This window comes from Neodiprion virginianus, chromosome 6 (assembly GCF_021901495.1).
Source record: "Neodiprion virginianus isolate iyNeoVirg1 chromosome 6, iyNeoVirg1.1, whole genome shotgun sequence".
NCBI lineage: Eukaryota > Metazoa > Arthropoda > Insecta > Hymenoptera > Diprionidae > Neodiprion > Neodiprion virginianus.
The window spans coordinates 2,965,672-2,983,210 of NC_060882.1; the positions used below are offsets into that span (position 1 = coordinate 2,965,672).

General features: G+C 41.6%; 1 protein-coding gene across 1 annotated transcript in view; it reads left to right on the plus strand.

Moving 5' to 3' along the window:
* The window catches only part of LOC124308288 (ets DNA-binding protein pokkuri), a 97,126-nt gene that overhangs the window by 21,628 nt on the left and 57,959 nt on the right, over positions 1-17,539 (plus strand). The window contains exon 2 of the mRNA XM_046770905.1: positions 8,168-8,389. The gene's annotated coding sequence lies outside the window, so the exon portion shown is untranslated. The remainder of the gene's footprint in view (positions 1-8,167; positions 8,390-17,539) is intronic.

Sequence of the window (17,539 nt, forward strand, 5' to 3'; positions counted from 1 at the left end):
TGCTGTACTCGCCGGCCTCTCTTTCTTTACGTGTCTCGACCGTACTCGCGGAATTTGTTTTTTTTTTAATTTTTTTTTTATTTTTTTTTTTAATATTCGCCTTGCAGCCAAGTCTCGACTCCTGTCATTTCAATGGAACATTTCCTTCCTTTCGTTATCACGGTTCGTGTGAGCTTGACGGAAAATATGCTGTTTCAAGTCTAGTTGTGTGCTGTTTAAACGATTGTACATTATGCCAAGATCTTTAAGGTCGAGTCTTGAACGCAAGTTTTTATTTATTGTTAGGCTGAAGTTAGTTTTACGTTAACGTGACGAAAATTGAGGGTAAAAAATCATTGATGTTGGACGTTTTAAAACGATATTCAACGAGTTGGCTTTTCGAAATTCAAGTTTATTTTGGGTGTAATGATTTATCGAATTTTAGACATTCCTGAAGATGCGAAGTAGCCATTTTTCTCTGAAGCATGATTCGTTACGGTAACGTTACTAACTTCATCCTCGTGTTTTACTAAAAATAAGTATTATTTTTTCTTTATTCTACTCTTACTGCTAAATGTGACGGAATCTTAAAGGCGGATCACCGGTTTTGGTGGGTTTTCGTCTAACAATAAGAGTAAATAATGAAGGATCACTTGTTCACATGATTGGATGCCTAATGAAATAATGGGAAAAACATTTGTAGGATTCAACTTGGCTAACATCACTCTAATCCCCCAAATATTTGGCTTCATTTTTTGGGGAAAAACTCGTGGGACTCGCGGTTGTTTATCGGCTCACCTGTAAAGGTGAGCCAACGTGTTTCGTTACAGCGTATTGTGAATCGGGTGAAAGCTGGCGTGGATAACTTTTTACCGATCAATGGCCACCGCAACTTATTCAACGAAAAGGTGAAAAGGGTCTTTTTTCTGTCGGTAAAATTCGTCAAAAGTACATCCTCGGTATTTATTCGCAGGTTTTCTTCAAGTATAATCGTATATCAAGTAATACACATGACCGAGTTCAAAAGTTTCATTGTGCATATGTTTTAAATGGTTTCTGCCTTGGAACCACACCCGAAAACTATTCTCATTAACGAAAACACTACCTCTGATTGGCTTGATAAGGAGTTGACTGCACTTGTGCTTTCAATGAAATTCGACTGTTTTTTCGGATGGATTCCGATAATCAATCAAAGGGGAGAGGATGAAGAAAAAAATGGTTCAGCGGCTGCGAACCTCTGCTTTTCACAATGAGGAGGGATTCAAACGAGTCAAGAAGCCTTCCTGGTGATGTTTACAAATCTACCCAGTGATTCTTACCTACTTACCTTACACCGTAAGAAAAGGTAGCGCTGCATAAGTGCAGCTGTAATATTTATACATATGCTTATTATATACGTATGTATAAGAAACTCGTACTGTCTGCAAAACTTGACGTTTTTGAAAATAAGAAGTGCGCGCTGGCGCCTTCCTGTCGAAATGCTCTTTCGAAATATTGTAACGAATTCATTTTCGTATTTTGTTCAGCATGCAAACACCTACTAATAATTTCATTATTCAAGGAGTTTTTTGACTCAATGTTTATTCGGCAATTATTTTTATCCTGTCGTCCGTCCAATTTTTCTTCAATAATTAACGTTCAATTGTTGGCATTCGGCTCGAGGGTCTTTGAGAGCAAATACGAATTTAATAACCATCCCGAATGATTTGGAAAAAAAATCTCCCCGGAAAAGTTTATCTCGTAATTAGCTGCTGGCTGGAGCGGTGCGGAAGGTTTTTAAATCGGTAGAAGAAACCAAAGTTACCGGACCAAACCTGCCCCGTTACGTGTTCGCCTTACAAATTACTCTGTAAATGTAAGTTATGCTAGAAAAATCACCCAAATTAAAACCCAAGATCAGTGGAAACACTGCACAGTTATAACTGTTTATACCTACTTTTACTTTGTTCAACATATTTTCATTCCCAATTCACCACAGCACTTCGTTGTAAATATATTTGACAATTAAAGGTCGTTGCACGTGTGATCGGGTATACTCGATATAGTGCTATGAGTGGTTGCAACTGGTCAATTGTTATTGTTTAACAATTCTCATCCTCCCATTTCGATGGTTTATAATGTCGATAGGCATAGATATGCCATTAGAAGATCAGCGAGTAGTTTTTAAGACACGAACCAACCGCATACCTCCAATTGCCCAACACGTACGTTGTAATTTCATTCAATTTCCTGCCTGGGTTAATCTCATAATTGATAGAACAGTTTCAGCTATCGTCTAAGGAGCGTGTATGCAAATGAAGGGGATCGGAGGTGACGTCACGATCCTTTTATCGCGTCTGGGGAAGAGGCGAAACTAATATCCACTATTTTACAATTGATAATTACTCGTCTCTAGTAAAATTTAAAAAAAAACGTATGGTACCTATAACCTTGGTAGCAGTTTGCTTTAGTCAACGAGAAGTTCACAATTTCTGTCTTAAAGAGTTATCCCTTTGTTTTCCTTTCTCTCCTCGTTCAGCGTAAAGACACGTTTAAGTCGGCAATTTTACACCGATGCAACCATAACTACTAAAGGGATTTGCTGCAACGCACAACGCTTTAGGATCGAGGGTTTGCGGGATTATATTTAGGATATATCATACCTGATTGACCAATTAGCTATATGTACATAATATACGTATATATATATATATATATATACACATATGTACAATGCGTATATGAGCATCAGCTGGACCTGTACGGACGGGCTTGAGGACGCGAGTCGGACTGCAGGGTGTCAAATTTCGAAAGGCGAAACCTGTAATAACACAGACACATCTGCCTCGAACGATTCTTTATCTCAATATCCGTCTCGTTCTCCGTATCTTCTGTCCGGGCCCCGATCCTCCATCTTGCGGCCCCGTTGTCCACGTCTCGGTTGCCTGCACAGGCTCCCGTTTCTTCGATTCTCGCATTTCCTCGCGTGGTCTTTCCCTATGGATCCGGGACCAACGGGAGGAGCGAAACGGCAGCTGCCGCCATTAAGCTGCAGCGATCGCACGCGGTGCGTCTGATCCTAAACAAACTCGGGGTTAGGTTACGTCTCTACGAATTTTGCATGTACGAATCGGAAAACATTACGGTTTTTCGGGTTTACTTTTAATTGCGCTCGTCGTTGCGGGCCAAAAAATATCATCTCAAGAGAAATCAAGCTTTTACACCCCGGTAGGGGTTTTCGATTCCGTGTCTTATGGACGGGTGGAAACATCTCTTGGAATCCGGGATACCCCGACCTATTCAGGATATAAAATTCCGCAGAAGCTAGCTGCGGGATTGGCATCCTCGACTAGAGAAGGAAGTCAGGGAAGTTGGTATAGGTACGTTAAGGTGTTTCGGAAAAAAAATGATTTGCGATTTCCCACCATGGTACCATCCCTTGAAAAGTTTGTTCAGGTTGAAAGAACGGTTCCGTTAAAAGCTGAGCGTTCTACGTTATGCGGAAGATCGTGCTTGTTTGATTTATCCAGTTTTTTTTTTTTTTTTCCTTCACATTTGTTTGAATTTATGAAAAAACACGTCGTAGCACTTGAATTATTACGTCTCTCCTGACATTTATATTCAACCCAAAGATCACGATCCATAACACTACGATATATCATTCGGGAATCTTGTTCTCTTAAATTAAATGTTCATATTAAATTATAACTATTTTATCAGATTGAATTAATAATAAAAAAGTCGTCGGATACACTTTTCAAACATCAACTGGAGACTTGATATTACAAGTGCGGTACCTTCCTTGTGACGTAAATTGATATTATGATTGATGTAAGTGATAAAAAATTTAAAAAAGAAAACGATAATAATTTATTCACGATACTTTGTAAATTTAAAATAACGTGCAAAAGTGAAAAATCAGAACGCTCGTCTTTCGACAGAATCTTTCCTTTAACCTAAACAAACTGTTTCAGGTGGTACCATGGTGGAAAATCGCAAATCATTTTTTCCACCCACACATACGTCGATAAAGTTGAAATAAATTCTGAAAAGTAGCAGATTTTTTTTCCAACGACGCTACACAGCCGAGCAGTCTTCTCAACGTAAATTACAAATATGCCTTGGACTTGAGAAAGAGACTCTTGGTCAGTTACGACGACGAATAAATATAACTCACGACCGGGAAGAAGGAACAAGGAGGAGACAGCGTCGGGGTTCTCCGAAGGTGCAAATTCAGGCAAAAATCCACGTTCGCTGGCGAGAGAATTGCCGTTGCTTTTGGCATGAAAGAGGATTCGAAATTTAAACGCGAGACCGAGTTATCCGGTAACGCGTATCACGCGCCGCGACGTCTTTCCGCGTGCCTTCGAAATATCTCGGCCTCGCGGTCGCGCGACCTCGTCGCCTCGGATCTCTTTGTTCCGCTACTTCCTCGACGATCGAGTCAGCCTATCTCGCCTAGGCGTTTGCCTGCACGCGCGAGAACTCGTTCGAATCCAAAAATAATTCCTGTCATTCAGTTGCGTCACTCCCGCGTCACTCCCGCCTTCCGAGCGAAATTTTCTATTCCTCCGGAACGATTGCGGTGACTCTGGCATTTCACGCTCGTCCGGTGCGTGTTACGAATTTTTACTAAATTAATCACACGTTTTATTTATTTGATTTTTTTTTTATACCTCTTATTCTTTTTCCTCAAGCATCGAGCGTTTTCTTCACAGGATAGCCCGCCGTTAAGGCTTCGTTCGTATTTTCAATCAAGGTCTTCTTGTTTATCTTAACGGCAACGCGTCATCGGTTTTGTTGTTTCATCGTTTTTTTTTTTTTCTTCTTCTTCTTTCTTATGCGCCCCTACGACCTTCGTACGTGGTACAGGAAGCTGAGGATTCCAACGTGAAATAAGCAAATACAACACTCAATAAATCTATCTTCTACGTTACGTATGCACATTTGCCGCTAAAGTTTTTTCTTTTTTCTTTGTTTATTCTTTCCTTTTTTTTATGCGAGATAGTTGTCCAGGGTCGGCTTAGGTAGTAGTTCTCAACAAAGATCGCCGGTAACGAGATCATACCCAATTGGTATCGAGCTGATGCATCCTATGATCGTGAAACTTGCCCACCCAAATCAAATATCCGTGTACTTATCAAGTGTACGAATCGATATGCTGTTTCATTTTTTTTATTTAATACAGAGTAACGATTCTTTTGTGATATTGAAGCGTCGGCACGAAGCGAGTAACACAACCTCTAGAATAGATGTAGCTGTACAAGTTCGCCTCTGATATTAGGAGGCATTGCATGTTATATGGCATTGCTTTCTTTTCGCGTTTCGGGTAAACAAGAATACCGCTTAACTTGCTGAAATTATTTGTTGGGTCAGCTTGCCGAAGGTGCAGTGACTCGTTTGACGACGATGACTTCACTTGCGAAACTGAAAAATATTAATGTTTTTTAAGTTAAACAGTCTAGACTGGATCTGTGGTGGAATTATACTCTTTAATCGCGTCCCCGACACCTCCGATATTCTATTATAATCATGCGCAGTCGGTGGTCCGACATGTAATTAAAAACAAGCGTACCCAGATGCTTGTGACATTACAGTCCGCGTCTAATCAAAGCGTTGCAGTTGGCGCGACGCGCTTACAGAGGGTAACGTGATGCAAGACGAAACGGAGGTCAAAAGTTAGATGAAGGTATAAAAACGTCGGAGAGGATAAGATACAACGACCTCGACCGGACGCCGCATATGTACGTGTTACACATACATGCGATAACCTCCTTCTGGGTGGGGGTCAAAACTTGGAAGAGTCAATATTTCGAAATTACAAAGATGCGAAAATCAAATAACCAAAGATTAATTGTTCGAAATTTTGACTTTCGAAAGTGTAGTAATTCCGATCAGTGACACTTTCATAAATCATGATCACTCGTATTTGGGATTAGACTGATTGTTAGCGTATCACTGTAATTGGATCGTTGAAGCTTTCGTAGCCTTCTGGTGGTACTCACATTTTCACGTCGACTGTTTCTAACAGTACAATTAAGGACGATCATTGAATATTCCGATTGTTGTCGATGCTGCAGCTGTTTTTTCTGATAATCGTCGAAACAATCCTCCTTCCAGTAAAACCTTCCGATAGTAGCCGTCAGCAAAGAAACTTACATACTTCTCTTTTTCTCTCATCGCGGATCCGGGTAGCGTATATTCTCACCTCTTGTTTGTCTCACACGTGACACGTATACGCATTTAGGCATTGCAGCTATTAGCAGCGTAATTACCGTGCAATAATAATGTAGCGCCGATGTTTTCAAAATATTTACGATATGGTCGCAAGGACGAAAGAAATTTGTCGGGGGGGGGGGGGGGGTATCGATCCGAAGAACGAACGTATTGCCAAAAGTGTGGATCCCTACGGCGAGAAATGCGTAGACCGTTGCTAGGATTCCGGAACTGCCCAAGTATTGTCACGCAGAGTTCACTGGTATTCAGGAAGATGATTCCACCTCTGTGCTAAAGGAATCTCATACTGTCTCTATTTTTAGTGTCGGTTCTTCGTCTCGGAGCGACGTGCAGGGAGGGGATAAGGAAATGTGAGGCCGTTGCTCTTATCCAATATTCTTCCATTACTAATACTAATAAGTCCTATCTTTGATTCACGCTTTGCATAGTATTTAAAATTGTTCGATGTTAGATCGCTTACATATTATATATGTATTTCTCATGATATTTTTAAAGCCTATGCGGCCATTTATTGCACATACTTGTCCTTGAACGTTTCATTGAATGCGACTTGATCGCGTTGCGATGAAATACGATAGAAATAAATTAGGTAGCTGATGCTTGTCCGTAATTTATATATCGGAGAAACGAGCGAAACAAATAAATTGTGCAACTGTTGCGCGTATCGTCGGTTGTCGCTACGGATCTGTAAAAGTTTGCGGAGTAGAATTGAGCTCGAGGCTCCTCTTCCTAGTTCTTATCTTTATTCCCGCGAGTGGGAAGAAGACGACGCTTTGGTCGTGGGGTCAATTGACCCGGTGCGACTGACGCCGCGTTAATCAAGGCTCGAGGGCGCGAGTGCTTCTGCATTACGTATACGTTTCAATACATCTGTACGTGCTATCTTTCTACGCGTACGACACGTTGTATGTTTCAAGCCGCTGCGCGTCTGCGGCACAGTTACGTGCCTGCGTAACGATACGTGCATGCCCATAGGCTACGCCGATTTCAAAACGCCGAAAGTACAGCCGCGCACGCACGATGTCAAAATCTTCGTCGTTGTCACTTCGGGTTTTTTCGATCTTCAATGTTTCAGACTATAGAGAAACGGTCGATTTTTCACTCTATGCAAATACGATTCATACAGGTGAACGAAAAAAACAAAAAATTTCTTGATATTATGTTTTAACGAATGAATTTTGAGTCTATATATCGAATAATAACTAATAAGATGCTCAGCGTTCCACCTCAAAAACGTCCATGTCATAACCTATATATATATATATTAGGGTGGTCCTTATTCAGGGTGTCGACGAATTTTCGCCAGACCACCCCCCCAATCAACTTCAAATAATTCGAAATCAATCGCCTAATTTTTTCAGATTTTTACATCGACTCTAAGATAGTCCGCATTGAGATCGAAGTTTCTTATCGAAATTAACACGGGTAAAACTTTTTTTCTCAGTATATATTTTATCGCAAAAGTAATAACGTTCCAAATAATCTGTGACCGCGAGGTTTTGGTGAGAATTAGTTCTACTACCCGGGAAAAAATACACATCATCGTACGAGGCAATCTAGACGAATTGCACAACCTCGAAACCTGACTTTTTTTTTATATAGAGGAAGTGCAATTCGTCCAGATTGCCTCGTACGATGATGTGTATTTTTTTTCATACAGCATCACTTGTGCCGACTAAAACCTCGCAGTTACAGATTTTTTGGAACGTTATTACTTTCACGATAAAATATACAGTGCGAAAAAAAGTTTTTCTCACGTCACTTCCGTAAGAAACTTCGATCACAACGCGGGCTATCTCAGACTTGCTGTAAGAATCTGAAAAAATTTGGCGACGCTTTTTAAATGATTCGAAATTGATTTCAATGATGGGGCGGTAAAAATTCGTCGACACCCTAAACAAGGACCACCCTAATATATATACATTGCCGGAATGTTTAAAACAAACTGCTTAATTTCGTTGTTTCGTTCCAGATACAGGATATGTTGACTTTGCCGAACAGCTTGTAATCGTCTCGAATTTCTTTCGGAACATATTTATTCGCACCTCGTATCCGGCACCTTCGAACCTCGCGACTCGATGCATCCTAAGCTACTATCCACGTTCCATCCTGTGTTGCCACGATTTGAGACTCCACAGTCTCTCGGACACAACATATCTCCAGCCAATTACCTGCAGAGGGAGTCGAGAAATGAGTGAGTACAAGAATACACGATATGACAAATACTATCATACTATTATACCGTCGGTGTTCTTAGATGCAAACGCTTTTATCAGTAAGTAGCCGACCCGTCCCGGCTTAGCATGGAAAGACAAATCTAAGTTAAATGTACACTTGATCACGTAAGTATTTCTGAGCTTGAAGCTTGCACAAAAGATGGCTTTGTAATCCCGAAACGAAAAAGCTATCTGTCGCATCACACTAATGTTATATTTCACGTACGTGCAACCATTTGGTTAGCGTACGTCGACAAAGCAGTTCAACGTAGTGCTTTTTCATTCGAACTTATGTACAAATATTGAGAATTCGAAGTAAAAACTTATTTTTATAAAAATAAATTATAGCCTATGTTATTCAGGGATAGTGTTTAACTTTCTATTGGTGAGAGAATTTTCTTAATCGGTTCAGTAGTTCCAGAGATTACCTCCTCTACGTACAAACAAACAAACTTTACCTCTTACAATAATAGTTTAGATAGATATAGAGGATGGATTCTTGAAATTTGTAATATAAACTTGTTTTTTTTTTTTCCTTGAAGAACAGTTGACGCGATCGCCAACTGCTAATTATAAGATCATAAAGGGGGAAAAGGTACCTTTGCCAAAGGCAATGTCGAACCACGGATGTACTGTGAGCAACCGAACAAACCTTAACTATATATTTACATCGATATTTTTGTGTTCTATCGATAACAAGAGAGCCGCTATCCACCATCGAAATCCAGATTGCTCTTATTTTTTTTTCTTTTTTTTTTTTGTAATTACGGTGAACAAGACACGGGTTGGCGTTCCAGGATCATATTATATTTACCGCAAACCTCATCTCCTCACTTCGTCTCTTGTGGTATATGTACATGTGTACGTATATGTATATATTTCGCGGAAGAAGTTCTTTTTGCTTATACCGAGAGTATCGGGCTGGCAGATCGTGATGCAGTGACGCAAGCGAGTAAAGTTTAACCGAACGTCATGTTTATCTACAGAACCGCGTTACACCGAATACACTTGACTCATTCAGGTAATCCCAGTTGGTTGAAACAAGCCAAACAGATTTATGTTTTTCAAAACCAATTATCGTAGACTATATGAGGCTGTATGACACGGAATTCCGGTTTAAACATCAAGGCCGAGCGTGCCAAGTGCGAAATTCAAAAATGCGTTTTTTGTTGTTGCATCGTTACACGCCGCGTCTTTTTACATTCTTCTCACCAATCCGATAGACAATTTCGTCGCAAATATATCATGTTCGTTGTGGTCTCAGCTTAAAAGATCGATTGACCGATAATTAACGCGTGAAACAAACTTTTGCATATTGAAACCGCTATTGAACTGATTGTAAATGCATCCTGGGGATGCGATGTCGCGACATCGTACCTTATACGTATGAAAGTATATTCATGTTACATGTTTTTTCTACAGGTCGGAACACAGCGGGGTAGACTTTCCGGTGTAGGCAAGCGTGTTTCTTCTCACCCTTTTGGTTTCACAGTCTACTACATTAAGGTTTTTCTAATCCGATATATGCTCCATCCGACAGGCCTGGCTAACTATGGTTTCAATCGGAGCGCTTGGAATCAAAGAAAAATGTCAGGCCTGATCCAATTCGTCCTTGATAAGTCTGTCGGGATCCTGGAAAAGTATAAAAACGAGACTTGGGTACGTCGTCGGGCATCAGCGGGAGGAGACGTGACGTGTCGTTGGTGGTGGTGTACGAACGCGACGCCTGTTAGGATGTCTAGAGGTGAAGCGGTCTTCAACCTCGACTTCTTCTTATTCTTGTGTATCGACGTGTCTCGCTAGTTTGCGCAGGTCCGTTCTCGCCGAAGACAAACATTAGGAAATTATTATTAATCCCCTGCCTACGGGTGCATTTTTCAGGCTACTCTTTTCCACGCCTCACGGGATCGATGTTAAGTCGAAAGAGAGAATGATGGCTGAAAGAGAAGGAGAGAGGGACAGACAGGCGACAAGACTCTCCGTCGAAAGTGTTTGCTTCGCGCCGGCTTATCGGGTACAATGGCCCTTGAACAAAACGTGTTTGGCACAGACTCCCGGCACTCGCCTCCGATTAGCATAACAATCACACACCTATATCGACGCGTCGCCGCAGATGCTTGTACGCCTGTACATGTATCTATTTAACAGGATTTTAACCAAAAGCTTTCATAAACCCAACCAACCAACCGCCGTTCCACGTCCGCATCTATGCCAATTCTATTCCATTCGATTCGGTTCTTAAATCCCCGGACAAACTTAAGATCGGTTTATTTCTATTATGTCTATAAACGAGGGCGAGCAAATGCGTATTATGTATGAATATTAATTACGTGGTCAGGAATAGGGATCGTTAGTTAATCGCTGACGGTTTTATTTGTTAGAATAACGATGCTGCTTTCTACGGTGTGAAAGAATGCTGGTTTTGGTTGATCGAGGCAGGCCCGAGAGGTGATCGGTTTGAATATAAGTTTCAACATTTTTGCTGTTTATCGTCGATTTATATGCCGGCGAGATTCGCGAAAATAACGTTATCGCGTTACTGTATCGTTAAATTCTTATATGACGAAACAACGCGAAGCTCATTCGAATTTTTGCTGTCATCGTTGCAATTAGTGTTATACCGCATTTCGCGAGACGGTCGTGCGAAGTACGCGCTTATGGTTAGTTGAAGTATCCGCGTAATGAATTGACTGCAACGGAAAAAAGAAACAATAAAACAACAATTCTTTTTAACGCATATCCACTACCGCTTTGACTTCAATTTTTTCTTACCCATTTCACACAAAGCCGCAACTAAAATTCATCGTTTGCGGTCAATTTTTGGAATATATGCAGCTTTGTTTTGTTTTGGTTAAGCCGGTTGTTTTCCTCTGATCGATGCACGTACGCACATGCATTGTTATTATTTCACTTACATGTTAAACCGGTTGAATTAATTTCAACACTTCTATAGCCTATCCAACTGCACAGTTTGCACTTGATACAATTTGAAAAATGCATCTTCAATTACGCAATTACGTTTTTATCATACAATTGTAAGGGTATAAAGAAAACCTATGACAAGGTCCAATCGTCATTCGTTGCTGAACTAGCAGTCTTCTCAATCGCATTAGGATCTTCATCTCGAGTCTAAGGAGTGCCTCACCTACCATTTGACTCTCTTCCATTAAAATAACATCTATAAAAAAAGAAGTATCAAAAATTCGTAAAAAATTTAAGGACATTTCCAGAATATTTTCAGGACACAAGAAAAATTCAAGGACAGTTTCCAGGACCACCGGACACCGTGGTATCATATCGATTCCAGTCTTTTTTAGGGAAACATTTTATAATAATCACGGAGAATGGGTAAAAAACTGAACCGACGCCTCCGAAGTAGGCGCAATTCAGGATATATATTTCTTCCACTTTCCTCGATGCTAACTGCAACCTGCGTGGTTCCCCAACGTATGTCCGATATAGTGTACAACTGTACACGCAACTAATAGATTGTGAGCACCGGTGTGTGACAACGCTTTGGTTCTCTCTATCTCTCTCTCTCTCTCTCTCTCTCTCTCTCTCTCTCCCCGTCTTTCATCCTCTTACGTCCAGACCGATAAGGTCCTCGGGGACGAACGTGCAGGTGAAGAAGTAGGCAGCGATCTACCGGTAACCCACTACCTTACACTTCTACTACCCGACGCTGTTTAGCTATCGCCTCGACGACCGGGCTTTGTTTACGGAATACGTCAGGAAGGGTATTACGAGCAACGTTATCTCGCTCTTGCCCCTCGCCTCCTCTATTTTTTATCGTTTCTCGCGTTGCGTTGGGAAATTGTGTTCATTTATTAACTAATCGCAACTGTCGTTGTAACCGGTAGGAACAAGTCACGATCGTCGTTTTATAGGATCGATTTATACGGTACCGCAATCGATCAACCAACGTCCCCTGGATCGTTATAACTTGCGGCGTTTGAACTCCGGACGCGTATCATTTTTATCACAAGGTCGTGAGTTTTTGGTTTCACGACTATTTGCGCATAATATTATATGTCTACGGAAAAGTCGACGTCTACCGAGACGAAATGCCTCGACCCGGGGGTCATCTGCACACGCGCGTTCTTCAACGGCTTCTCGGGCAAGTGGGACCGGGGATCTCCGTTGTTGCGGAAGACCCGACTGAACGAAGAGACCTTCCATCCTCTCCTCCCATCCCTCTGCTGTACACACTGTGTTATTGGCTAATCGCGGAACACGGAAGTGATGTCACGGTATGCGATAGTCGGGTGTAAGATGTATACCTACCCATACACAGCGTGCTTTACGTGCTTGTGGGCTTTCCGCGCGACCAGAGGAGGTTATTATTCTACCTCGCATGCCGACCAACGACTTCTTTTCTTGCAAAAGTTTTAGTCTGACCTAACCCGTGACTTTATATCCTTCGATAATTGTACTTTCTTCATGTTTTGTTATTTCCTTCGAGTATACGCGCAAAGAGGAAGTAAAGTGTCGACATTTTAATCCGCATCGTCGCAAATTTCTGGTTTCTTCTCGTACGTAGATCGTGGAATAAACGACACGATGCCCACGCTCCCGCGCACAGTTTATTCAAATACATTTGCATACTGTATTTCATTTGGATGGTTTGTAGAGGTGAAGCAGGAAAAACCCCGCCAATACTTGTGAACCATTAGCTTTTATCGAAAATTATATCCCGCGGTCACTCGAGCGTGATGTGAACGTAATCTGTGCCCGCGTGTTCCGTTTCACGGATAATAACTACCAGGCAACGCGTACGCTCGGAAAGAGTGTTCATGTCCGTGTCAAGTCCGTTGGTTCAATTTGTGGTTCGCTTGTGCTACGGCGACGAGAAACGATATCGCTAATTGCTAATAAAATGACGTATTTCACAGAAATTGAAGCTAGTTTATTCAAGTCGACCGACTTGCTTTTTTCTTTTCTTTGCTTCTCTTTTTGTAGCGACACGGAAGTATTCGAGCGACACGTACGGTGTACGCACGATTGTATGCTCGGTCGCACGTGATCAAACGCTTAGTTGCAGGCATGTGAAGAATATAAGGATTTGAACGGGACACCTTGTATATACGGCTAGATGACCTGGCCTTTCCTTCTTTACTAGCACGAAATTATCTCGGATCCATCCAGCGCCCTGAACTTGTCTCCGTAGCCTGGAGTTAGTCCAGGGCAGAGGTACGGTTATGCGGAGGTACGCGATAACGGAAACTCCCCTCCCTTACTCTCCACCTCCGTGATCACCTTAGCTCGCTCCCCACCCTCTTCCCACCAACCAACATCTCCTTCGGCAAACCGATATACCTCAGGAGAGGACCATTTTTGGAGGTGCGAACTTTCGCGTTACGTACAACCTACCGTCAAGTTACTTCTGTCGGATATATTATACGGATAAAATTCGCAATGCATTATTAATCAGGATTTTTGCTGTCTGAAGCTGCCTGGAGTGTTTCCCAAATATCCTTCACGTGATCCGGGATACAGACACCTGGAAGTAGAGAGAGCCAGCCTTTAAACGCTGTGGGAACTCTTTCGGGCAAATCTATCATGCACGATCACGCAAGTTGCACGTCTTACTTCCTACAGTTCAAATTTTTCGAGGACGTATTTCGACATGTAGGCGGTCTCTTGTCTGTAAGAAAATCGTTGAAACTTGAAACACGAAGCAAAGGTTTGAAAGGTAATATTGAAAGTGCAAGTGCGAATGAAACGATTCAGGAAAGTGATCGTTCAAGTTTTATCGAAAAATCAGTCCTAGCTTTTTCCTCCCAAAAGAAGGAACGTATAAAAAGTAGATGTAATTCGATTGAAATCGATATCGATCGAGAAAATTTTGAACTCCATTTCTGAGTCGCTACAAAAATTGTTGGCGCGATACATGCGCCGTTCCAAGTTAATACTTGATATCCATCAATTCACCATCGACCAACTAGCATCACGTCGTGTTCCCTTTCCTTCTATTGCACCACCTACGCTGTACCTGTAGCTTCACCTCAATCTGCGAGATAATCTATTATACTAGCGTGTGTGTGTGTGTGTGTGTGTGTGTTTGTTACAAGTAGACATACGCGCGTGGGAGTTGGAGTTGGTATGTAATACGTAGAAAGATAAGCGATATATGTTTGTTCTCATGTGTATATGTCACACATGCGCCGTGATAAAACCCAGACGAGATTAAATCAATTATGACGTAACGACGACCTGCACCGGAACTCTATCAATCACGAGCAAACTCGTTTCCTCTGCCTAACACAGCCCAACCCCTCGTCTCAGGTGCGTGGAGGGGACAGTTTTGGGAATATACAGAGTGTCTCTGATCATGCTGCGCGGTAAGACGGTGTTCAGGGAAAAAGCTCCCTCTAACCTTCGTTTCCTCCGATTTACTAAGGGTGTCTAACGACCTGAAGAAAACCTGAAAATTCTTAATTGTTATGGAATTCAATGTGACTGTTAAAAATTCAGGAAATGTCATGAAATTTTACTAATCAACCCTGAAAGTTTTATTTTTAGGTTAATTGGTAACTCAGAATTCAGCAATATACGGAATATTGTTACTCGAAAATGTAGGATTTTCTTTCTTCCTAAATACCTATACGGAACATATCGATACATTTATTGCGCGTATTGCTGGTCGTAAAAAAGGCAATGAAAAAATTCTTATTTTGTTTCTGAAAAAATCTTAAACGTCATGATTTCCTGATCGGTGAAACAAGTAGACACCCTGTTTACAGCTTCAACCTCCTCTCGAAAGTCTTTTCTCACATGCTTACACAGGTATAGGATTATTTGACGCTAAGAAAGAAATTAATTTCGTGGTCGGACGACTTGTAGCGCGTCGTGTGGATGATCTAAGGATTACGAGTACCGTATACGATCTATATATATATATATATATACATGACATATTATGTCGAGGTGTTGTTTTATACCTTGGTATACCTAACTCAGGGCCGAAAAGAACCATACCTAGTCATGATCCATCATTGCCTGTTAACTCTTTCCTTCTTTTCCGGTTCGCGTTATACATCCGACCTTGTACCTCTGCATCGTTCCGATACACGGAAGGTAAATCGTCTCGACGGTCAGATTTTGAGCGAATAATACGCCCGTTGCGTGAGACGATTTCATCGGCAGAGAAACTACCTATACTTTATCGTTTTCTCGGCAGAGTGTAAATTTGTATATCTATTTGTAAAGCGTGTACGCAGTGCATGTTATACAGTCGATCTCTAACAGCATATATGCGTATATCATTTTGGAATTGAATTATCAAGGAGATCGGTTCGTTTTTTTTTTTTTCTTTTTTTTCCATCCTCATTCGACTCGCGATTCGTTTTTCCAGTGGATACTTTTATACGGCTCGTATCTCGAGACATACTTATTCTTCTTACTTTTCCGGATTTTCCCCCAAACGAGAAACGTTACACTTTGACTATTATTTTCAATTGGTTATCAATCGGCGGCGTTGAGTCAATTTTCCGGTATACAGACGCTCCGCGATCACGTGTTCAAGGGTTAAGGCACGAAGTTGAACAAAGGATTCGCGAAAGAGTGTCGGTTAACCCCCCCTGGGGATGGTAGCGTGCCAGGGTCGTTTCGAGGTTGGGACTCTCTTTAGAGCGCTCCATTTTCAAAGCATTAACGAGCTTTTTATCGCGTCGGTGTCGGGTGACATCCCGACTGTAGGATAGGATGCCGAGGTCCCGCGAAGTCGCCCCCGGAACCGGAAGCGCCTTGATACCACCGAGACCGGCGAAGTTCCGTCACCGTTCCTCGTACCCGTACTTGCGCAGCCGTTAAAGATACGATGCTCCGTATCTCTCTGTGGCCGCGATTTTCCTCACCTAATATACATTCGCGGATGTATAGATGTTACATAGCCGGCTCGGAGAGGAGACGAGTCGAGTCGAGTCGAGTGGACTATCTATGTAGATATATATATATAAGCCATTCCATGAGATCTCGATCAAGATTCCACGTCGATGTCGCAGATTAGCTTTGTAAATTTTTCGTATGAAAGGGACACGACGAGAAACGAAATCGCAATTATTAAATTTCAGAATTTTTCGACCCAGCGTATCTGAAGTATGATTTAAAAACTTGCTTTAAAGTTTAGTATCGAATACAAGATAAACATTTTGGTGTATAGTAGTCTAAACCTTTTTTTTTTTTATACGAAATTTGATTATCTACAAAATGAAACCAACAACAGCTTTCCAGTTTTTACAGTTTTCGAGATACTTCGGTTAGTGTTTGAAAAATTCAAACCGTATCAGTAAGCTTTTAAAATTTCGTCTCCGAGTTCCGGTTTCACGGGGCTTCGTTTGAGGCTAAAAACTAAGTTTTTGAACTGTACGCGAGAAGAAATAAAAAAGTAAAAAACAAAACACTGCTTCATATGTACATACGGAGTATGTGCTATATTTTCGTTTTCGGACTTACCAGAGTCTGTCGACACGAGCAGCGTTCCGATCGGCAGAGGCATAAAACTCATATTTATTGCTAGTCAAACACGGAAGTGTAAGCATGTCGGCGTATAGGCCAACGGTAGATTTCCTCCACTTGACTTCGCTTCGCCGGCGAGCTCGCGGCCGACAAACGCTTCAAGGTAGGTATACAGTCCCATGTCCCATTCAGTTGTTGCTTGTGTGATGTCGAACAACGGTCAACGGATTCCTCAACCTCGTACCGAGCCTCGCACCGTAACAAAATCTAAGGTGCCAAAGGTGCCGGTTGTACGGGAATGAAAATTAATTTCAACCGCGTAGAGTATCCTTTGATTCCGCCCGAGTTTGAGTCAGATATGTATATGTATATTGTATTGTATCACTTTTGGGTGTTACGGAGATTAATCGGGTTCGTTGAGCGATAAAGAAGCGACCAAGACAGCCGGAAAGTAAAAGATGGGGAAAAATGCGTTTATTAGAGACACGTGTTGATTAGTTTGAAGTCTGAAACGGGACTGTTCTTCTCACAATAATATTGGTTGCTGTGGCGACCTTATTCATTTTATAACATATGAGAGCTCTTACGTGTCTCTTATCTGTGACGACTATTGGGTCATTAGAAAGGGGGGGAAACGGGTGATTTCACTTTTCGTGACGATGTACAACGTA